The 24,078-nt window shown below is 35.0% G+C and overlaps 2 long non-coding RNA genes across 6 annotated transcripts; one reads left to right on the top strand and one right to left on the bottom strand.

Annotated features, from left to right (window-relative positions):
• Positions 1-10,755: 10,755 nt before the first annotated feature.
• On the bottom strand, positions 10,756-15,220 carry LOC129748825 (uncharacterized). 3 transcript variants are annotated; one of them, XR_008737843.1, is made up of 7 exons: positions 14,534-15,220; positions 14,206-14,437; positions 13,984-14,147; positions 12,882-13,200; positions 12,663-12,819; positions 11,850-12,316; positions 10,756-11,272 (listed from the first exon to the last, which is right to left on the bottom strand). It is a non-coding gene; the product is annotated as an uncharacterized LOC129748825 (long non-coding RNA). The 3 variants fall into 3 exon arrangements; XR_008737841.1 differs by having other exon boundaries at positions 11,349-12,316; XR_008737839.1 differs by having other exon boundaries at positions 10,756-12,316.
• Positions 15,221-17,348: 2,128 nt separating this feature from the next.
• On the top strand, positions 17,349-20,933 carry LOC129748814 (uncharacterized). Of its 3 annotated transcripts, none has more exons than XR_008737838.1 (5): positions 17,349-18,160; positions 18,224-18,304; positions 18,371-20,546; positions 20,626-20,727; positions 20,795-20,933. It is a non-coding gene; the product is annotated as an uncharacterized LOC129748814 (long non-coding RNA). The 3 variants fall into 3 exon arrangements; XR_008737837.1 differs by having other exon boundaries at positions 17,349-18,150; positions 18,221-18,304; XR_008737835.1 differs by having other exon boundaries at positions 17,350-18,150.
• The last annotated feature ends 3,145 nt before the right edge of the window (positions 20,934-24,078 follow it).

Consider the following 24,078-nt stretch of genomic DNA (forward strand, 5'->3'; position numbering starts at 1 on the left):
CCGTTCAGATCTGTAATGGAACTTCAAAGTTTCAATAAGAACTTAAATTTTGGGCTGAATAAAACGAACTTCAGCACATTGATTATGCTGATTAAGCTGTGTTCGACCTTTTTAACGAGACTTTTGGTTGCTTGGGGAGCTTAACAGTTCTCCCCAGAAGCTTTCGAAATTTAGTCTAAAGCCTAGTCCACCCTAGGAGAAGGTTCGTCTCGAGACGGTCTCAGCGTCTCCCATTTTCTTCGGGAGACACTGAGACCGTCTCAGGTTTCCAACAACAACAACAGAAATCAAAGTTCGTCTCATAACAAAAATCGCAGTTCATGTTGCCTAGTGTGGACTAGGCTTAAGGCAACTTAGGTCTTCTCGATAGCATTTATTCATGTTCGTAAGAACTTTCCTCACATGGAGGCGTGTTTTATGTGTCCTTCAAGTTTCTGGGGAGTGAGGAATATTACTACTATTATTATATTTGCTGAAATGTTAAAGGTTAAAGGTTTACATGAAAAAATGAACACATAAAATCATCGTAGCCTTAACAGATTAGTTCTTTTTATGTATTTAATTTTTTAAAACCTGCATTCCAATTAAATGTTATTGAATCTTTAAAATATCACATAATCTTAAATGAAATCGTAAATCACCTTCAACACTGTTAAAAACAAATAAAATTAAACATATTTTTTCTCCTTTCAAAACCAAATTAAATTCCTATGAATATTAAAGCAATAAATCAAGAAAACTTGATTTAATGAGTTAATATTTTATGGAATAAAATTTGCAATTTTTGCTCCGACTAATAAAAAAAAGGGCGAACTTTTTTTTGGACGTGGTTTTGATGAAAATATGGATATTAATAACCACTGCTTCCAAGGGTGAGGATAGTGAACAGCAAGCTGCTTGAAAATGGTTTGTAAAATATCTTCTCTAATGTTTTTTATTTCTTCAGTTCTAAAAAAATGTACCATCCAAAGCTGTCGGGAGCTAAAAGTGTTGCGCTAGGCTGAATATTGGGCAAATACTCCAAAATTTGTCCCGATATTCAAAATTCTTCTTCCATAAAGTTTCATATGCAATATATTCCAATAAATGAAAAAATTTTGATTTCAGTTCCAACCTTAAAGTGATCTTGAGCAAAGCGCAATAAATGAAACATAGATATAATCAACATATGTTATTTATGGAACAAGTTACAAAGAGTAGATTTCTTTTAGCATAAGGCTTACCATTTGATGGTTACGTTGAGTGCTGAAAAAATCGAAATTGCAACGGGAAGCTAATACCTGATAACAATTCGGCAATATTCAAAGCATCCGAATCAAAGAAATGTAAATGAAAAGTATTCATGTTAGATGCATGTAAGATTGATTGGATCAAATTTTTTGATAATTTATTAAAAGACCCGTAGAATTGAGTTAAAACTCTTAGATTTGATTCCGATATAATTAAGCGGGACAATTCGAGCAAACGGAAAAGTTGGATATGGGAAAAAACTAGCTAGGCTGGGCTGCACTGAGTCCGGCATCCTGCGTGCCTGCTTTCCGGTACGTTCAAGTACATGCACCGAAATTCCTCCCCGAAATTGCTGCGGCTGCAATTTCACCAGCAAATCGTTTTAAAATTTCTTTTTCTTTTTTTCTTCTTTTCAAAACTGCAGCATGACATGACAGCTATCATCAGAGGTGCCAGGTGTTCTGATAAATCAGGATTTGTCCTGATTTTCGAGAGACCGTCCTGATTTTTTAAATGTACTGAATTGTTCTGATGTTGAAATAATATATTTAAATTGTAATTGCATTTATAGTAGAACCATCAGGATATCAAACAGATCTGTAATGAAATAGTTCTACCGATAATAATCTTCGGTTAAGATGATATTTAAATGAGTTTTTCGTATAAACTGCAGGCCAGCTAATACTCTCCTCACCTATGTTGCCTTTATTTACGCAATTTAATCATAATTAATAGCGTCCTGAAAATCCTGATTTTTTTCTTCATGGTGTTGGGCAAATAGAAATTCGCTGCAGATTTTTTTTTTTTACTTTTCGGCAAAAAACTGAGCACTTATTGAAAAGAGTTCTAACCGTTTAATATAAAAACTCGTGCCGGAACCAAACAAAATCAACAAAACTATTGTTTTAAAGATGAGGCATGCTTAGTTTAGTGAAACTTGTTAATCTGTCCATTGCAAAATTCTCTCAGACTTTAAAAAAGTTTTAATAACTATTATTCTAATGAAACAAAATATGATAACTGCTTACTGAACGGTGATTGAATCAGACCAATTTTTTTCTTTGTACAATGCAACTGCTTTTATTTTTGCCACGGAACTAATCAACTATCAATAATTGATTCGATAAATAAATTTAAGATATTTTCATGAATCCGGGCTGAGTTTTCTTTTTTTAAACCATCTGGCATCTCTGACCCGAATTTCGGTAATTTTTGACGTGAGTTTGACACATGACATGAACGCTAAGCGTTATGGTTCGAGAGCAGTTTAACGATTATTGATAAAATTGAAGTATATCGTTAAACAATTCATTCACCTTTCTAGATATCATCACTATTCACATGAACGTTCGTTTTATTATCTTATCGTAGTCAAAGTAAAGTATTAAATTATAGCTACGTTTACGGAGACAATAACTTTTTCTGGGACCGTGGATGTATCGTTTTAACTATTTGTTATATAGTTTTTTAGTATGCGGGAATCGCAAAACGATTTGATAAGGCGTAGATAGAACTTTAGGCAAACTTTTAAAGAAATTGTCAAATACATTACATGAATCGTGAATTCCGAATTGATTGTATTTTTAATATGTTGTTAGGTTATGTAACTGTTAAAAACTGTTCAAACTCTTATATGGGAAAACTGTTCTGCAAACAGTCGCGATAACGTTCGAAAACCACTCATGAATAACGTTTTTGTGCATCGAACTGTTGTTGTTACAGTTATTCTTAAAATTTACTTGTAACTGAACATTAACAGTAATAGTTGTAGAACGATTCGAAATGACGTTCTTCCAACGTTATGCGTACCGTATTCTGAATAGTAAGGGAAAGTAGCACGCACACACACACATAAGAAAATTTTCTTTAAAAACATAAACTCATTTTTAAATTTTATGAATTTCTATTTTATTCACTTGAACGTCATTATTTATTTACATATTAGCTCATCCATTAGGGGGTGGTTTAATTTTGATCACACGGGCGGGATGTTGGCGTAGCTGCTAGATTAAAAGTCGTACGGGAATCTTCCCAGCATTGACGACACCTCCAGCTCCCGGCGCTGCAATAAAAAATAAACCTTTTTAGTGTATTTGATCTATATACATATCTTATGTTTAAGAAACTTACCAATTGCGAACATCGCTGGTGTCCTTCTTCCGGTTTGATTTAAAAATGTTTGTCCGTCTGTCGGACCCTGATCCGAGAGGGCTTTTTTGTTGCTTCAGCTGGGTGCTGGGAGTTGAACTGGGGAACACGAAACAGAGGTGCCAGGTCGTTTTGTCAAAAATCAGGACACCGCGAAGAAAAAATCAGGATTTTTCAGGACACCCCCAAATTGCTGAAAACAAAATGCAGTTCTGCTTAGATTGCCTAACTAAAGGCGAAATATAGGTGCTGAAGACGCCTCGAATTATGCAACTGAAGCGAGAATAACCTTGGCTGGCCTGCAGTTAATATCGAAAAACCTCATTTTAATGTAATTTGAATCAAAGAATCACATTGGTTCAACTGGTTGAACTATTTTATTTAAGATTTGTTTGATGTGTTCATCATTTAACAATAAATTTAGTTATGATTTGGATATTTTTTAAAAAATCAGGACAAATCAGGACATTTTAAGGGTCATTTTTCAAAAATCAGGACAATTCAAGCGTTTTTGATAAATCAGGACGGTCTCTCAAAAATCAGGACAAATCCTGATAAATCAGGACACCTGACACCCCTGACACGAAAGACGAAGAGTTTTTGTTTTTTTTTTCTTTTCCAGTTGTCGGCCTGTCCAGTGGTGCCGGCTAGATCGGTTTTTCAAAATTGTACCAACATGAAATAAAAAAGTTAAAATAAAAAAGATTCATAACTTTGATGTTTCTATGTCGCCTGTTTGCATGTATGCTAGCTAGCCTACACATCAAATTTGTAATTGCTGGTTGCTTTTTAACATGCATTTCTGACCCTCGCTTAGTATCATGAAAATAACAAAAATTAAAACTATTTTCGTAAATGTGTACTAATTTTTGTACAAAAGCATCTGGCATCTCTGACAGGGCGTTTCGTTCATTTATGACAGAAAGAATGAACGGTATGTGTAACGGTTCAAGTTCGGTTTTACGATTAAAGAAAAAATGAAGGTAATCGTTCATATCATTCTATAACCTTTCCAGATACCATCACGTTTTCACATAAACGTTCATATTTCGTTCTTATCGTTGGCAAAGTAAAGTTTGAAAGAACAGCTACGTTTACAGATGAAATCACTATTTCTGAAACCGTAGATGTATCGTATAGACTGTTTGAGATATGGTTTTTTAGTAAGCGGGTTGGCCTAATGCCACTGTAGTGCTTACATAGTGCTTAAAAGCATTAAAGCAAGCTTGTGTGATGCCAATTTAATGCTTAGAAAATATAGAATTTGTTATTCTGATTTAGAGCAATGTTGCATTTCGAAAGCATTGTGCAAAGCTGATAGAATGCAAGTTGCATTTTAAAAGAGTGGTATAATTCTAACATGATGCAGCATAGCACTCGAAGGGCTGTTGTAATGCAAAATTGCACTTGTTGTGCTGATATAGTGTAATTTAGCCTTTGAATGCTGGTGTAAAGCTATAAAAATGCAAAGCTTTAGTGCTTATGGTTACTTGGGATATACAAAGAAAAAAAGTTGTTCTATCACATTCAACAACCCGTTTGCTTCTAAATGCTTTTTGGTGTCATCAGAAGAACTGTTTGTTTGCGAGCCCTGGAAATAATATATATTTTAAGATTTGTAATTACATTTTTTAAAACAGAAAAAAATTTCAAATACAAACCAAATTTGTCATATTTGATACTCAATTTATAGGCTTTCAAACGTTGAAAACAGTTTTCAAAAATTCAAATTATAGACTGAGTTATTGATGATTATGTGGAAAAATTTATTGATGGTCAAATTTCCCCCGGTGATCAATGTTACCTCGTTTTACGGTACTCATCTTGTATTTTTTCTCAAACTTTTCTTACAACCCGCTTGGTTCAAATAGGTAAAATTACGAAATGACCTCTGGCGCGTTAAGAAACTGTAACTGTTCCCTCAAGATGCTATTTGGGGATGAATAACACGAGAGTGTTAAAATCCCAGAAAAACAAAAAAACAAAAAAAAAACTCAAGATGCTATCAAGGTTTGCTATTCACCCTTTAAACACCCTTTAACACGTTCGTCGCCACGTCACCCATATATGGGTGACGGCTCTTTTAAGCAAGGTTGCCGCTCAGTTCTGCCACGCGTTGTAAATCTGAAGCTCTCTCGTTTTACTTTCATGCTCTGAGATTTTTTTTGGGCGACGAACGTGTTAAACACCCGACATACACTTTTTTCATTTTTTCAGTTGTCAACCCTGTAGTGATTACAGGTGCACACGCTAAAGCCTACACAGAAAAAAAAATCTGAATCCTTAACAACACTGAAATTGAAAAACCTTTAATATTACATGACGTCGAACGCGATTTATTGATGTAAACTTATGGATTGAAAAAAGTTGAATCCATAATAGCACTGAATTTTAATGACATGAATATTACTTGACACGGAACGCGATTATTTTATGTAAATTTCCATCACATATGATGTAAATAAAAAGAAGCATCACATATGACGGAATTTTCAGTGCGAATTAAATATTACACGTCTTAAATATTTACATGTCTTTTAAAATTTACACGTCTGTTGAAATTCATAGTCGTGTAATATTCAACTCGCTCTGAATATTCCATCGTATGTGATGCTTTTTTTCGTTACATCATATATGCTGTAATTTTACAAATGGAGCCATGGAGTTTATTTAATATTACATTACACTGAACGCGATAATGTAAAGTAAAAATAAAAACTGTCAAAAACAGCCCAAGCAACCAGAATTCCCTTAAAAAGGTTCCATAGAAGCTTAATCAGCTCTCGTTTGTGTCTGAAGAGAATGCTAATCAGCCCAAAATTTAAGTTCTTAAAGCTACTTTCAAGTTCGTTTAGGTGGCTGTAGAGAACGCTATTCAGTTTCTAAGAGAATGTCAAGAAACTTCTACGCGCCGAAAAAAAAAATCCAATTGACAGATTGCTCTGACAACCACATGTCAGATTGCTAGGTTGCCGGTCTATCATAATCTATCTCATTGATTTTAATTATATTGTTTTGATTACAAAAGCTGCTTACACGCCTAGAGAATTGAACCGCTGCTCTCTAGGTTGCAATGAAACTCACCAGCCTCTCGACCAATCCAGCAATAGCTAATTGCCACTGTAATGATTAGTATTTAAACTTAATGTCATTTGAGATGATTGAGTGGGTTGGTCAATAGAAGGTACCTTATTTCGTTCAAAGGACTTTCAGTACACAATATGAATCATAACAAAAATTCGCATCATCAAAAATTTATTCGAATATCTTATTTAACATTTATAAGAAAAATTCGAAAAAATATTGAATCCCATTTGTAAATATTAGTACAGATATAAACAAAACAAATACCATGACAAGAAATTGACAGACATTTTTGACATGTCGCTTAGAATTCCCATATAGGTTCTTTAAAACACCTTCAAGTATCTTAATGGTGCGCTTTAGAATGTTACGCGAACGTTATCGACCTTCTTGAAAAATATTTTTGACATGTCGCTTAGATTTCCCATATAGGTTCTTTAAAACACCTTCAAGTATCTTAATGGTGCGTTTTGGAATGTTACGCGAACGTTATCGACCTTCTTGAAAGAAGTTCCATTAAAAGCGCTTAGAAGTTCCGTTATCGATAGTTTAACCTTTCAAAGGGCGATGGAAGTTCCTGAGTAACTTTTACGCGACAAGAGTCACCTAAAGTTCCCGTAATACATTTTTTCAGCCAAATGTGAACTTCGGAGTTCGGAGTTAAGTAAAAACGCGACTTTTGGTTGCTTGGGAGGAACACAAATGTAAACAGAGTGTTTAGTCAAGTCTTGAACCAAAGTATTTTGTAATTTGTTAAAGCAGTTAGCTTCTCAGTCCATCGATATCGTTGGTTCCGGATATCTCCGAAAAGCAGCGGCAGCGAAAGTGGTTCTGGAAGCGGCCCACACTACTCTGCTTAGATCCGGTACTTCGAAAGAAAGTGAAAGGTGGTGGAAGTGCCTGTTAAAATAAATAAATCATTAAAATTTGTTTGTAGATTAATAAAATAAATTAAATTTATTATTAAAAGATTGTTTCTTGTAAAAAGATGAAAAAACTCCATTGAATCTGGTCAATAAAAAAGTAAATAAAAAAAATTCCAATAGGATTTTTCCGGAATTCAGTGGCTTTGAAATTTACATCACTTTTATATTACATGCTGCATAATATTACAGGCGTGTAATGTATAACTGGCACTGAAAATTCCGTCATATATGATGCTTCTTTTTATTTACATCATATGTGATGTAATTTTCCAGATTTTTTTGGTAGTGTGTAGTCCACACTAGGCAACATGGACTGCGATTTCGGTTGCTGAGACTTGTTTATGTTTACATCTTGGTTGCTGAAGGTCTCCCATACTTGTCAGGAGACTTGAGACGAGACGAGATGCAAATGTAAACAAAAACAAGTCTCAGCAACCAAAATCGCAGTCCAAGTTGCCTAGTGTGGACTACACAGTAAACGAAAATTACCGAGTTCGGTAATTATTTTACCGAAATCCTAACATGTGGAGTTCGTTAAACTGTTCGGTAATTTTTTCATGGCCGAGGAGTGACAGCTGTCAAATATTACGGACCTTTTTCGGTAAAAAATAACCAAAACTCGGCAGATCATCTGTCAAAATATTGACAGTTGTTAGCATGACAGCTCGTTATATTACCGAAAACCGGTATTGTTGAACCGAAATGTCTTTAATTATTACCGAAAGGTCGGTCATTTTTAACCAAAAAACTATAAAGCTCGGTTATATGAACCGAGCAACCGGTACAGTTCACCGAAACACCTGTAATTATTACCGAAATACCTAAAACTCAAACCGAAATCCCTAAAATTTTTACCGAAATCCCTAAATTTTTTTACCGAAATCCCTAAAATTTTTACCGAAATACCGTAATTATAATCGAAATATGGATCATTTTTACCGAAAAAACTGTAAAATATCGGTAATATTTACCGAAAAATCTGTAGAGTTTACCGAAATATCTGTAATTACTACCGAATTACCGGTAAATTTTACAGACAACTTCAAAAAGTTCGGTAATATTTACCAAAAATCCGGTGATTTTTACCGATATGTCTGTAATTACTACCGAAAATTCGGTAATATTTACCGAAAAATCGGTATTTTTTACCGAAAAATGGGTATTTTTTATTTTTACCGAAATAACGAACTTGGATGTGAGATAACACGAGTCGATTCGAGAAAGTGCTCCATGCTAAAATAACGTCGTTTTGACTGAGCCTCTAATGCTCATCAGAATGGATATGTTTCGCTTGTAGTGTCGTTTGAAAATACCAGTAATATTAACCGAAAACTGCCAAATTTAGGAGTTTTAACCAGTGATTGAAATCCTCACCAATTTTCTCATCAGAGGCATTCAAAATACACACTTTGAGGCCTCGCATAGCTATACAGGAGACGATACATATACATTCATTCAAACCTCCCCCCATGAGGAGGATCTGCTCTGAGAGACACTATCCGTTTGCTGCCCCGAACGAACTCTCTCAACGTTCGGTTGCTACATGATGCATGAAGAAGACGAGGCACACATAATGTCTGTTCAATGAAGTCTAGTAGAAACGGGTCGAAACAAGTAGAAATGGATTGACAGTTGATCACCTGTCTCTTTCCAATTGACTTCAACCGATTTCTACCAAGTCGAAACTAATCCTACTGCCGAGCTGGATTGGTTTCGACTAGTTTCAACTTGCTCCATTGAACAACGACCTGACTAGTTTCGACCAAAACATTGGCTCGTTGAACATCTATCAGTTGACAGAAACCAGTTGAAACCGATTTTTACCAACGGTTGAACGAAGCTATACTCATTTACGTTGTTGAATTTGAATAACTCGAGCCGACCGCAAAGGTTGAGGCAACAACAAAAACAACCGAACTTATTGCGTTGCACGGCCCGCAACGTATGGTGAAAGAGGGGGGAAGAAAAAGAAATGAAAAAACTAGCTGCCTGCGTGCGGTTGCTGTGCAATAATAGCAATAGCAGAAAAACCTCACGCATTCGATCCAGGCACAAACGAGGAGACTCGGGTTTGCTCTGCCTTTTGAATTCGGTTCCCTCAAGGTTGTGACAGGAGATGAGTGAGAGCCATTCGTTTGGTTTTTTGGATTCGCTGCCTCGAATGTATATTGCTTCATGAAGGCGGCCATGTTGAGAGCGTATACATCATCGGTTTTGTCGTTTTCGCTGCCTCAAAGCAACCTTTGCTTCCGAGTAAAGCGTTGAGCGAGAGATGGTTGATCAACTCATGCTCAGCAAAATTCAATCACTGGTTTTAACCGAACACCGTAAATATTCGATAATTTGAGTTTATGATGCACAGATTATTACGCGAGATGACTCGAGTCTCGAATCATTTCGCGTTATACGCCGTGCACCAAAACTGAAATTACCGAATGTTTTACGATGTTCGGTAAACATTTACGAACGTTTCACAGTTTTCAGTAAATATTATTGGCATTTTCAGACGACACTACAAGCGAAACATATCCATTCTGATGAGCATTAGAGGCTCAGTTAAAACGACGTTTTTTTGCATGGAGCACTTTCTGGAATCGACTCGTGTTATCTCACATCGAAGTTCGTGCTGTGCGAAATAAACCACATCGGTAATTCAGGATTTCGACCTTCCCATCGGGATCCATGCCTTATTGAGAATTGTGAAAATCAATGAATTAAAATTGACTGTAGCTAAAAAATTTAAAATAGGAATTAAATTAATATATTATTAATTTTTTGGTGTAAATTTATGTCAAATTTGATGCACAAAATTAAAGTATCATTTTTGACATAAAATTACACGGAAGAAAACAGAAACGCTTCAAGCCATAACTCCTCAGATATAAATATTAAAGCATATTCGACCTAATATTATATCATCTATGATGTAAATTTATGTCAAATTGGACGCACAAAAATAAAACATCTGTTTAGACATAAATTTAGATCGTTACAGATATGAAACAGCGTTGTTCGAAATTAATGTGATATGAGCTTTCGGAGGAATAAATTTTTAGAGAAAAAAAATATTCATGGACATAATTTTTGTGGATTTTCACAATTTTTAAGAATACTGATTGTCAAACGTTATCTCAGTTTCAAATCAGAAAGCTTTAGTGCAAACTTAAAAAACGTTCAGTATTATCACAAATTGCAATTTTAACTAAAATTTATGTCCATAAAAATTTATTCTTCTAAAAATTTCTGTCTTCCGAGACGCTTTATGTTTGAAGTATTGTAAATAATTGTAAATAAATCTTAAATTTGTTTTATCTATTTTATCTTACATAAAATCCAAAAATAGATAGTATTGTGTAATGACCTGGAAGAAAAGAATTTTTTTTATAATTTTTATTAGAAACGGCTTATACGATTCAGTTTAAAGCCAAACATAGCAAAGTAATTCTACAAGTAAATATTTTAAATGGCCAGCTTAAAGTAGATAAAACTTCTCGATTGATAACCATTAGGTATTGTTAACTAAGTATTAAACTGATACCAACTTTGGATATGCTTTAAAAAAATCAATTAACGAAGATATTTTTTAACTTATTTTTATTAATAATTTGACGACTTTTTAATTAGAATTATAACGTACAAGAAATGATAAAACTCTAAGATTTAATTCTTAAAACAAACCTTTCCTTAAATTATTTGAGCAAAAATAATTTCCTTGTATCTCTATTTCCATTCTTGTTTAAATATCTTTTCATTGTGTTTCCTGAAACTGAAAACTGAGGGCCACAAGGAATTGACTTTGTAGCAGGAGCATAGTTTTTCTCATTAACAAGCGCTGAGCAAATCCTATCAGCATACACATCGATGATCGAATTCTTTACATCCATCTGTAATAAAATGATAAAGGAACAAAAATTAATTTTTGGACCGAGGACCATCAGTAACGTAGAAAATGAACTGAACTTGACTGATTTCATCTGCCAAAACGTCCGATCACCAAGAGAAATTGATTTAAAAAATATCCGTTCCACGAGCGAGTGCTGTACTAAAAAATTTATATTATTTGTATAAGTAAGTATGATCGATACAAAAAAACTACCTTTTTTTAAAAAACCGATACAAAGATTCATAATGTTGACAGTACTTCTTTATCTGCCAGCGGAGGCTATATTCATAATGGCAATCTGAAGTGTTAAACGCCTTCATTTATGTAGTAGCAACATGCTAAATAGTATGAATGTCTCCTACTCTGAACGTTAAGACGAATGAACATTTAATTCTCCTTTCACGTGTATTGGAATAAATAATATAATTTTATAACATAAACTGAATATTGCTATTTTACTTGTGTAAATATATGCCTGTTTTAATTTTCTATGTGAGCAAAAAAATACTTCCAACCCGAAAAATATCAAAATTATACTAACAATTTTGAAGATGGGAATTTTCAAACCTGTTACTTACCGAACGCAGGTTTGTTCGGCAGAGTACATCGGTCATCAATCCATCGGATTTTGGCGCAGCACTTGGATGTTTATTTGGCTTGATTTCAATCCGATGATCCCTAATGAGTCTTGGCTCACGCAGTGCCATTTGGTTACCTACTTTCTTCACAACACTGGGTCGATGTCGATTATGTTCACAAGCCTTGCCATAATGAATCTAACCTCTTCGATGAAATAATTCAGTGTCAGTTAATAAGGAATTAAGCTGTACAATTTGAACGATTTAACACCTCCTGTTGAAAAATCCCTTATATTGTTGCCCGATTGGAAATTCATGAGTATGGCACTTAATCAGTTCCTACGACATGTCCTATTTCCAGCCATTGCGGGGTATTTAACGTTGATACAGTCGTTTTCGCTTACCAGACTTGATTTGGCACAGACTTTTTAAACCGAGAATCCTTTGTGAGATGGCTTAGCGTTAAGCTGCAAACAAATATTTCAAAAAATTATCAAGCAATTGAAGTGTATTATAGGAACAGTTTACTGTTGAATATTGAGTAAATAGGGTAACAAACTTATTTTGGACCACGGGACCTATTTTTGACCACTTTGTCTAGCTCTCTTCTCTTATAAAGCAACCAAATGTGAAAAAAATTAATGCAATACATTAAGTTCCCGAGCTTCAACTATATTCGTCAAGAAAATTCATGATAAGTTGCTTTATAAAAGAGCTAGACAAGGTGGCCCAAAATAGGTCCTCTGGTCTAAAATAAGTCCGTTACCCTAGTAGGTAAGAAAATGAAAAAAATGAACAAGAATATTTACTCACCTAACGACGGATGCTAAAATTATTTATCGACGCTCGCATTTCGGATTTCCAGAAATCCCGAACTATATATATTTCCTTTTTCATATTGGCAGCTTATTAACATTCTTCCTTATCGGATCCTGAAATGTTCAAGTAAGCTTCGAATCCTTTAACTGTTCTGTGAAATAAACATGGAATTGTACTTAGCATGACAAGAAGTTTTAAGAATAGAAAACTTACCTTTTTTCGTGATTTTCAGCAAAATTATGGTCATCCTACAACAGCACTACGCAGAGCGTCATGTACTTTCCCAGGATAATTTGTCTCTGAATTCGATCGATATATGTAGCCATCTCGGTCATCTGCCCAATTCGATTGCGCACAAAACCTCTGTCCTTCATGTTGACATCCAAATTCTGGCCACTGCACACGAGTTGCTTGTCCTGTTCAGGAAGATTTAAGCGGGCGGTTCGACAATACACGAGCGGTTTTATACTCATCCGGCCACGAAAAATCGTTCTAAAGTGGTAAATAAATTGGAGTGCGTTCATAGCATTCACTGCACGCAAAATAATAAAGTGCAAAATAAATTAGAGTTTGGCATGAAATTGAAATTATTCATAATGGCATAGTGTACATAAATAATTTAACTGTTTACTTTTGTCGAATTTAAACATGATGGTAATTGTACAATCCAAGTCATTTGGAAAAGATGGAAATTTTACGTTAAAAACCAATGACAAAATTTAAAATAATTGTTTAGACAATGTTTCATAATAATCATCATGATATTAAAGTCAATTCGAAAAGTCTGATTATGCACAATTTCAAAAAGGCATTGTGGTAGGTAAGTCCTCGAAGAGAGTTGTGAAACATAATAACAATAAAAAAACTAAATCAAAATATAGTTCTAAGAAAAGTTTTAATATAAACTAGACTTTTATGAAAGCGGTAATAAAAATGCTTTTATTGATGTGTTTATCGCGAACCTTTCTGGTTTGCTAGAGCAAATGATAAATAAAAAAAAAAAAAGTGAAATGGTTCGAATGGTATTAAATGTTACATTAAAATTAATTTAAATGAATTGTTCACTTTAAATTATTTTTAATGAGCTGTCCCAAAATATTTAAAACTAAAGGGGAACTGAAAGAGGGAATTCTATTGAAATTGTAAATCTAAATTTTTGAAAAATAAATAAAATTGTGAAATACTTATACTCGACCATTTGAAAACAAGTTGCTTAAAATACAAGAAAATTTTGAGAGCGACAGTTTGATCGTGTTGATGGTAAATTTAACTTTGGTATTTTAAAGTGATTAAAGGTCTTATAATTTTTGCTTACCAGATAATAACAAGGTTTAGAAGCGCGAATAGCTTTCGTATAACTGCGATGATAACTTTGATAACAGCATTGGCATCAGCTCCAACCATAGATCCGTCATCGATAATGGCACAACTGGTATTCAGCCAACTTTAACCAAGCTGGTAAGCAGAATGTTCCGGTTCCTGTAAGAATGAATTATTTTAATAAATTTACGACACAGAAAAGTCATACAAAAATTACCTGCAAATAAACGAAAGAGCTCCATTGGAAGGTTTTTTGAGGTATTAAGTAGTATTTTCCATGAAGGCCACGGATGAATTCAAATTTGTTTCCTGCACTTCCAAACTGTTCGGTCGGTTGTTAATCCAATTCCATCGTTTCAATTTGGTTGTTTATCTGCCTACAGTTAAGATTAATGGAACAGCCGTCCTCGAAATGAATCCAAAACAACCTAAATTTCGGAAACGCAAAACTAAAACAGAAATACATAAACATCGCGAACAAAACAAAATCGTCTCATTTATTGTTCAAAGTTTACTTTGATTTTCGTTATCAATTTCCTACTTACCACTTATTATCAGCATCAGTGTCAGGCGGGTTATTTGGTCTTAAATTTAAAAAGTAGGCGAAAACCTCAGATTACTTTACCGTACTGAACTTGCCTGTTGAACCTGAGGAATTCAAGTCAAATTACAGAGCCTGGTGCTCTTTTACCGTTGTGGTTTTGAGGTTTTTTTTTAAATAACTGGTGGAATGTGGTTTTAAACAGTCACCGAAAGATGTTTGACACATTAGATTCACTTTTTTCAATCACAATTAATGGTCTTAATTAACTTCAACACGCAGCGGTTGAACATTTTGACCCCCAACATCATCTACTAACACGTGATACCGAAACTTTACTGCTCGATTGAAAGCACCCCCTGCGCATATGCAAAAATTAAAAACGTTTCAAATTGATTTTGCGCAAGCGGGACGCCACTAATACATCGCGGTTATCAAAAAGAGACGGTTGCGCTCAAAGCTGCAAAAAATGTGCGCTCGAAACTTGACGTTTGTGTTGACAGCAACACTAATTTACAGTTTTCGGTGTTTTTTCACCGAAAATTTACGGCAAAGCGATTTGTTTACATAAAAATAAACGAGCCTCGTTAAATAAAGGATCGATCTACCGAACTCGGTAAAAACAAGACGTCAGATCGATCAATTACCGAAAATTTTCGAATTACAGAACAGGTTCTGTAAAAAAAATTACCGAACTCGGTAGTTTTCGTTTACTGTGTAGGCTTAACTTTTGGCTACCCCTTAAAGGCGTAATCATGATGGCTCTAGTATGGTGATCTCATATGCCAAATCGCCATTCCGCCATATTGAAAAAAGTTTTGACAGCTGGCTGTAGTGTTTACGAAAAAAGGGGTCCAGGGATGCCAGGCGTTAGAGATAAAAAATCAGATGGCAAAAAAGTGTGTATGTGCACAAGCCAATCGTAAACGAAAGATCAAAAGATTCAAAACCGCACTGGGGTTTAGTTTATTTTATTATATTGAAATTTAGTTTTCGGAAAAAAAGCAATGATATGAGTATATTCAATGAATTAATTTGTATTCTAAACACTTTTTTATAATAAAATTACAATGCAGTTCGGTCTATCCGTATGTTCCGAAAAAGAAAAACTTTTCATTGACCGTTATGATAGAAAGGATCTTAAAGGGTGGAACAAACAACCAAAACCCTAAACCGGATGTTGCTTGTTCCTTATTCTTGTTACCTTATGCAAAGAGCTATTTTGTTTCCCTCCAATCGAAAAGTGTTGGATGAAAATAAAAGTAAATCGGTTCTGCTAAAGGAATGCTATAAATTCTGCTATTGATAATTTTCATGATTAAATGATAAACGATTTTATGGTTCGAAATTTTTTTTTAAATAACTGTTGCATCATGTAAATACTGCTTAAGCCTTTTTAAATATTAACATATTCAGTTAATCTACCTTCACCACCACCCACGAGCAGCGCTGAGCTGGAGCTTTGCTGCACTTGAGGATGACTAGCAATTGGACAGCATCACCTGCAGAATCCTTCAGGGGCTCAATACATTCCGGACAATCAACAGTCTGCAGTGGATCGAACTGATTCCCCAACCCACTCATCGGACTTATCGTCATGCTGCTCAGGCGCCTAAAGTTGCGCCTATTTTCCTATTTCAGCTCATCGGTCCCATCATTCAAAAGTGCCAAAAACTTCATCTGATTTTCCCAAATGCTACCCATCAGATCCGGATTACTCGATTGGATCTTCTGGAGCAGCGATGGCAACAGACGGGGGTCCTCCTGAAGCAGCTTTTTCATCTCGATGAAGATAGGATGTTCCTGCAGGAGGGCGCTTCTCGGACGATTGAATGTAACGCCTCGCCATGTTACCATCCGATTCGATGACTTTCTGCTGCTTCTGGATAGCTCTTGAAAGAAAAAAGTGTTGAATAAGCATAAATTTGTCATAAGTAATCCAAAATTAATGTTATTCACCGCTACCGACAAAGCTGGCACCGTCGTTTATAGGTCCAACTTCTTCCAGCTTTGCTTACCAGCCCGGAGCTCAGCCGGAAGATTTTGTTTCGATTCTATGAATTATATTTGCAAAAATCAAGGCGAAATCTTTGTCTAAGCAATAGCTTAGTGATTGGCAAAACTTCGTGTTTTACAAAAAATCAGAGCACCTGGCATCCCAGCCAGCCAGCAGCCAGCCGAACAGCCAGCTGTCAAATTTCGGCTCCTCCTCCGCATCCAACCCTCGTCTACTTTTTGCCAAAGAGAGACCACCATATTTAGAGGCATCATGGGCGTAATATTGACCCGTTAGGGCATCCGCAGCAATCGCGAGCAAAGTGAAAATGCTCACGAGTTTAATCACTTCCATACCGCACCGGGGGTTAGTATGAAGGTGAGCAAAATAGGGCCGTTGCCGTCGGGACCGACAAAATCACCAAATTTGCTCACTAGAAAGGGGCGAGATCAAACATGCACTGAAAAAATTCTATCGTTTTAAGCAGAATTAAACAAACGAACGGAAAGCGGAAACTTTTTTTATTGCGCAAAAACTAATTTCATGAAATATTTTCGAAAAGCCCTTCAAGTCCGACGATTGCTTTCTGAAAATTTTGATTGTGCATTCCGTGTAGTAAACATTTTACTGACTCCCACAACCTTGAGTGAAGCTTCGAGGATTTTTCTCGGAATAATAATAATCGAGACCAATGCGCTGTGCAGGATTTTTGTATCCAACCGTATGGGTGGCATTCCATTACTGTCCCTACCTATTTGGCTTTCGAAACGAGGTCTCTCAATAAGTTTGCAACTAATGGGACCCAGTTTTTCGGAGAAGCAACTATTTCAGTCTGCACGTTGGATAGAAAAACAAGTTGAAGTTTTAAGCTGAACTATAAACAAACGACGTCGCAGCGTGTGGATGTTTGTTGATATCCATTTTAAGAAAAGACCCGAATGACCCGGGTGGTTATAAAGGTCTCTAATAAATTATAATAATAATAATTTTAGGAAAAAATGTGTATGAGATTAAAATTGTGGATGGATTTTTTTTTTGGATAACCAGTTGAATTCGCAATTTCGTTACATTTTTTCGGGTTTATCCAGGAATTGAACGAGAAAGTGCAATTGCTGGTTCTGATGGTGAGTTATATTTATTTTGTATTTTATATTGTTTAGGACTTTTTTCTACCTATGAATTTTGATAACATTTTTTCCTTTCTCACTCAATTTCAGATAAACAAACTCGAAGCATCGTATTTTATGACCAAAAAAGATCATGTAACTAAGAAGAGCCGTTTGGTGGACGACTCCGAAAATTTACTCGGTCCGTATTAATTTAAGATTAAGATTTTCTTCAAAAGTTTTCTCAGTGCAATGCTAAATTTAAAAATAATTATGCTACCGCCCGGTGCGCGAAAGAGTGTGTATCCCAAAACCGGTCCGCTGAAATGAGCAAAACCGGGCCGCGTATACTCACTTATTGGTGCGTTTGCTCTTATTGAGAACCTCCACTATCTGTCAAATAACGGGTCATTATATCGGATCAATATTACCCCTTATTTCGAAAAGCTCGAATCCTTTCAAAAGGGGTAGTTTTAGATGCGTTACATCCAAAGTGATTGATTTGGCACGATGAAAGAGGTTGTGGAAAGTGATTTGTTGATAATTTAAATTGTATTATTTCCAGAATTTTTATTCATTTTCATTTTAGCAGCACAGCAAAGTTCCGGACTCCGGACGAACCAGAAGAAAACCAGAAGGATTCAACATGAACGGCAGTGGACTAACATTGGTGGTAAGTTTTGTGGTTTTTGTATTCTATATTTAAAATCTCATCTTTTGTTCATCAATTTTGTTTCAGGATTCAACTTAGAGCAAGTCCAATGGTGTTGGGAAAAAGTGGTAGGAATTTAGACGTCTGTAGCACAGATGGGAATTTTTCTATCGTGAAATATAGACCAAAAATGTTGGCCGTCCACCGGTGTGATAGAATACGAAGGTATAAAATCGAAAGCAACCAGCGATGCCAAGAGAATTTGCTTTTCAGTAATTTTACAAAGTTTTTGTATTTTGAATTCACCGTTTGAAAATTGAAATCAAATTCATTTTACTTGATCATTAACTTGAAATAGTAAGTAGTGTCCATATGAAAATTTGATTATTTATATGCATGAATAAGTATTGTTTAAGTTATAATGCATTCAAATATTAAACTATATTCTGCAGAATTAGGTGTTTTGTATTGAAGTGCATTTGATAACACGAGTTGATCAAGTTTTTTATTTCTTCCTAAAACCTTCATTTTCAAAGTGATAATTAAGTAAGTGACAAATAGAAAGTATAGGTATTTCAGACACATTTCTTATTCCATAAAACCGTCATTCAAATTCAAAATTAAAAAAAAAATTTTTCATTAAAACCAAATAACTTCGATAAATTAAGTTTGCTTTTAATATTAAAAACTAAATTTTTGTTTTAACTTTGTTTAACTTATTCATTTAAGGTAAAAAAAAGATTTAGGTAATCAATTCTCATTACAAAACGTATAAATTGGAGAAGCTGTATTATGTTTGCCATGATCGAGACGTCATTTAGTCTTATTTATGCCATTGCAAATTTATGTCTCAAAGCATAATTATGTTACTGCTTGGAACTGTTGCATGGGACGTTTGTTCTGCAGTTCACTTAAGATAAAAAAAACTCATGAAAAACGTATTTAAATCATCAGTCAGTTGTTATTATAGTTATTCTATAATACTGGTATTGTAACGTTCTGCCAATGTAGCACACATGAAAGTGATTTTGGTATTTGAAGGACTTTTCGAATTTAAAGGTTTCACATATAATTTGAATAAAGAGTTTTTGTTTCGTAGCTTTTCAAACAAACTTATATTTCCGACCGTTTCTTTTCTTGTTCTTTCTTTGAACATCTAACCAGGTCACACCTGTGGAACTTTTCGATTGCAAAATCATTCCTGCCCGTGTTTGAACAGAGGGATCAGAGATCCAACCCATCGGAAGCCAAACTTGATGCATTCCGGCAGCACAACCTAAAATTTGGGATATGGGTTTTGATTTTAAATAATTTACCGACTTTTGAGAACACCTACCTGATACAAACATTCAATTTCCGATGTTTCTTCGTTTCAATAAGCTGCAATTTGTCCGGGTTGCGCTGGGACCGAAAAATTCATTGGAAGCTGAATTTTACTCCCGATACGACGCCTGCGTTTGATATAATTGACACTTGTCAAATTAACAGCGAGGGTGATGGAACCATTAAAGGCGGTGTTCCGAACTTGTTACCGGACATTCCGACGGAATACCTTTTTCAAATAAAAATAAATGAAACACTTTCCTTCTCCCGAAAACCGCTCAAACAAAACAAACAAATCGAATTTATTTATTCACACAGCTATCTGGCATCTCTGCCCCTAAAAATGCATGATAGCCCATTCGATTGGCAAGGGCATGAACAAAATTGGTTGTAAATTTTAAAAAAGTTGATTTACTTCTTTGCAATTAGTATCAATTCAAGTGATAAAAGCATTTTTTTTAAAGAAAATATCACTTTATGTTTAAATCCTGAAATTGCTCAATTTCCTTTATTTTCCCCTCAACTGAGGTTTTCAGTATAAGATAGATGGCAGCACCGAATCGCTTCATGCACGAATACTGTATTGCAACGCCGACTCTATCACTCGGTTCGGTGTTGCAAAACATTGCGTTTTTCTATCACCCTCAGCCAAAAAGTGTTATACGATACAAATTTTGCAGCGCGAAACTGTTCGAATATCAGATTTTCCCAACACCGGTGGACGGCAAATGTGTTGTGATGTGATGTAAACCATCGAAATTTCCAACTCCATCTCAACCAGTGAACTTGCTCTTATAGCGAGGAAACGGAGGAGATGAAAACCAAATCAATGAGTCCAGCCATTGAGGGTAGTCTTGGAACTTTGTAAGCTTTCGAATTTAATTAGCTCTTGGGAAAATTTACCTCTGCAAGGGGAACTGAACTGAATGAGGAGGATTCGGTAAGTTTTATTTCAACGAATTTGTTGTTAATCATTAAATAATAATAAATAATTAATATATATAAATATTTTCCAACAGATTGTCCTAGAGCCAGTTGAAGGAAAACTGCAGAAACTATGTGGGAGCTGTGGACACGTCGAAGAATAAGCAAGTCTCTTCCAATCTTTGGCTGGTTGTAAGGTGAGTTCAATTAAAACAATTAAATTAATAGTAAAACCAAATAATATAAAATTTAAATGAATTTCAGAATTCGATTCCGTCCTCACGATGAAGGTCCAACTTTGTCCCACAAGCAGCCAAATTGGGACAATGAAAAATACCCAAAAGATTTTTAAAAATGTTGCTAGTGATACTTAATTGGAAAATAAATAATTTTTATCATTTAATTTTTTTTTCTCGCATGAAACATGATTGGCTCTGTCACTTGAAACTGCTCACATCCCTCAATCGAGCTCTTCCAAATAAGGGGTAATTTTGACCCGCTGCAAGCGTTATCATGCTGAGTACTCCTTAAAGGGTAAAGGAACTTTATCCCGAAAAAGGAGTTCTCCCAGTCTTATTGAATATCGGGTCAAAAGTATTTTTTTTTCTTTTTTTTTTCTTTATTTGGTTATGACCGAAGAAGTTATAAAAACTGTTGACGGTTCCTATACAGTGTTACAGCTCCAGGGTTGTGTGTACACTGACCGAAATCGAGCTATAAGCTTTATTGGAAATTCTAGTGTTTTTGCACTAAAGGAAAATCCAATACTTTTTACTATTTGACGGTCGAAATCGGGGTGATTCATTTTATAGGAATTTTCAATGAATTTCAAAGTGCGCCAGGATGATTTGATTTATAATTTAAAAAAGTAAAATTAATAGTTCATAGATTCCATAAAATATGCCGTTGTTCAATTTATTCTGAAATTAATTTGTTTTTATTCACTGCAGCGTAAATGAGAAACATTATGGAGCTTGATTAAACATATTTATTGTTATAACTTTCCGAAACTTTCCGTTCCAATCAATTGGCCATGTACATTTGGTGAACATTCCGGACTCGGTTCTATTGTTCTCAGCAGTACTGTTCCAGTTTAAGGATTCCACACGTCATTCCAAGCTCCGTTAATATGTTGTCACCTGCAATCAATATTTATTGAAAATTACTATTCGTTGAGGAACCTTAATTTATTTAAACTTACCGATTAAAAACTTCTCATAATCGCAAAGATCTGTTCAACTAGAATCGGTGGCAGGACCGGAAGTACTTCTGGTTCCGTGTGTTAATGTGTGTTAAATATGATGAACCTCCAGTGAGCTTTTTCCGGATCATAATCATGCATTAGCTGGAAAAAATAAATTCATTGAAAAAACAAATTATAATTTAATTTAGAAGCTATGTTTACTTCCGACGAGTTTTAACATTCTTGAGGAAATTTTTTATCACTAGCTGTTTGATTATTCGCTGCATAAGGATTTTCCGATTCCGCACCACCCTGATGAACAAACTGGGGTCATAAATACACCAGACGTCCTGTTTAAATTCATTTTACGTTTGCCGGCTGCTGGTTTACTTACTCTGAGTCTGAACAGGTATCGAAAACTCAACGAACAAATCTACTGGATTTCCCAATACATTTCAAAAACTGTTGAAAGTTCTTAAGATTTATTGGATTTTCTAGTATCTTTCACCGGATACTGCCCGATATCGACGAACTGGTAGAAAGTATTAGATTTTGATATAATTTTCAATGAATTTACCGATAGTTTCTATTAGACATAGTATTGGTAATTTTTATTAAAATGATCTTATACATTTTATAGCCCGATTTGGTTCAGTGTACTTATGTAATATATACTTAAATTTAAAACACTTCCGTTGCTGCCGTTAAGGAAACAGTGAGGATAGGAAGGAAGGCATGGAGATTAAGGATGGATTTTGGAAAGGGTGCTTAAAAATTTCCCACACCAGGTTGCACACGGTTACGAAGACCATTTCCTGTCTTCTCCTCCCAAGAGCCCATAGCTTAGACAAGATTTACCGCGCTTGTCACGCGTTACTTTTGTTGATGTTTAGTTTCTTGGGAGGTCCGTGCAGTTTAATTTTAGAGGTTTTGGTTTAAGAAGCACAGTAAGATCGCACCCCACGCTAACTTTTGGCTACCCCTTAAAGGCGTAAAATTGACCCGTTATTGAGAACCTCCACTATCTGTCAAATAAAGGGTCATTTTAACGGATCAATATTACCCCTTATTTCGGAAGGCTTGATTCCCTTCAAAAAGGGTAGTTTTGAGTCTTGTCATATTTTAAACGTTTCATTTGCGGTCGTGAATCGTGGTAAGTGTTTTATTATTATTTGATGTAAACATTAGGTGGTATGAAAAACCCCTAGCAATTGCTTTTGCTAAACTAAATCGAGCATTCGAGCAGTCGCAGAAAGCAATTGCTTCGGTTGATATGAATAAAGTTTTTTCTGACAGCTGTTTTCTCAGTCAGGAGCTTTTACTTTTAGAACAAGCTAGTTCGGTATGAATAAAGCCCAAATCTGAAGCAATCGCTCGAGAAATCTCCTAGCAATTACTTTATTTTCTAAGCATGCTTGGTAGCAGACTTTTCCAATAAACAAATTCTTCAACAACGTCATAAATTTATAAAATTAGCAATATTACACTTCAATACAATTTAAAAAGGCATTTTCAACATAGATAAAGAACAGTCGAAGTGATAACCCAACTTTTTTCATATTCCTGTCGTTTTATGAAATGATTCGTCTAAGATGAAACAAAAAAAATCAATTAGTAAATATTTCAAATTAAAAAAATCCGGCTACAGTGGAAGAAGTCCCAATCGGCTTGAAGTTGGAAGAAAGTTGTAATAATTTAAAACATAATTCAGATCTCCCAAATTTATATGATTTTTTTATAATTCAAAGATTTAAAAAAAAAACATCTAAGTTAAGATGCGCGCCTATTGCCTATTTTTTTATATATCGGATTATCCCGATCCGAAAACATGTCGGAGAGCTTATGATACATGTTAAAAAGCTCGGCCATTTTTTGTTTGACAATATTCAATTTTCTTTAAACATCAACATACGAGCATGTATTGACTTAAATTTTTCCGATCGTTCTTACACCCACCACCCGCACCGTCGATTTCATGGCTATTTTAGCCGTACTTTTCAATTTTTTGATCGTCTTCTTTCATTTAACTTTAGAAAATTTCAGATTCTGCTGGTTGGATAGCTCTTTTTTTCGAAGCAAAAGCTATGTTCTAAGACTTTAGTACACATCTGCTAAGCAAACGTTTATTCATACCAAACTAAGCAAATGCTTTGGGCTTTTGCTTTGCTTGATTTCGAGCAAAGTAAAAGCTACCGAAGCAATTGCTAAACCTTATTCATACCACTAATTATGATATTAATTTGAATAATTCCCGCTACAGATGATCTTGGAACTAGGCAATGAATGTTTCATCACCTACTTTGCAGCACAAAGACGGCTTCGTGTCAACACTTCAACCCAGCCGATGTTGTCGGATTCTAACGTA

Source organism: Uranotaenia lowii, chromosome 1 (assembly GCF_029784155.1).
Source record: "Uranotaenia lowii strain MFRU-FL chromosome 1, ASM2978415v1, whole genome shotgun sequence".
Classification (NCBI taxonomy): Eukaryota; Metazoa; Arthropoda; class Insecta; order Diptera; family Culicidae; genus Uranotaenia; species Uranotaenia lowii.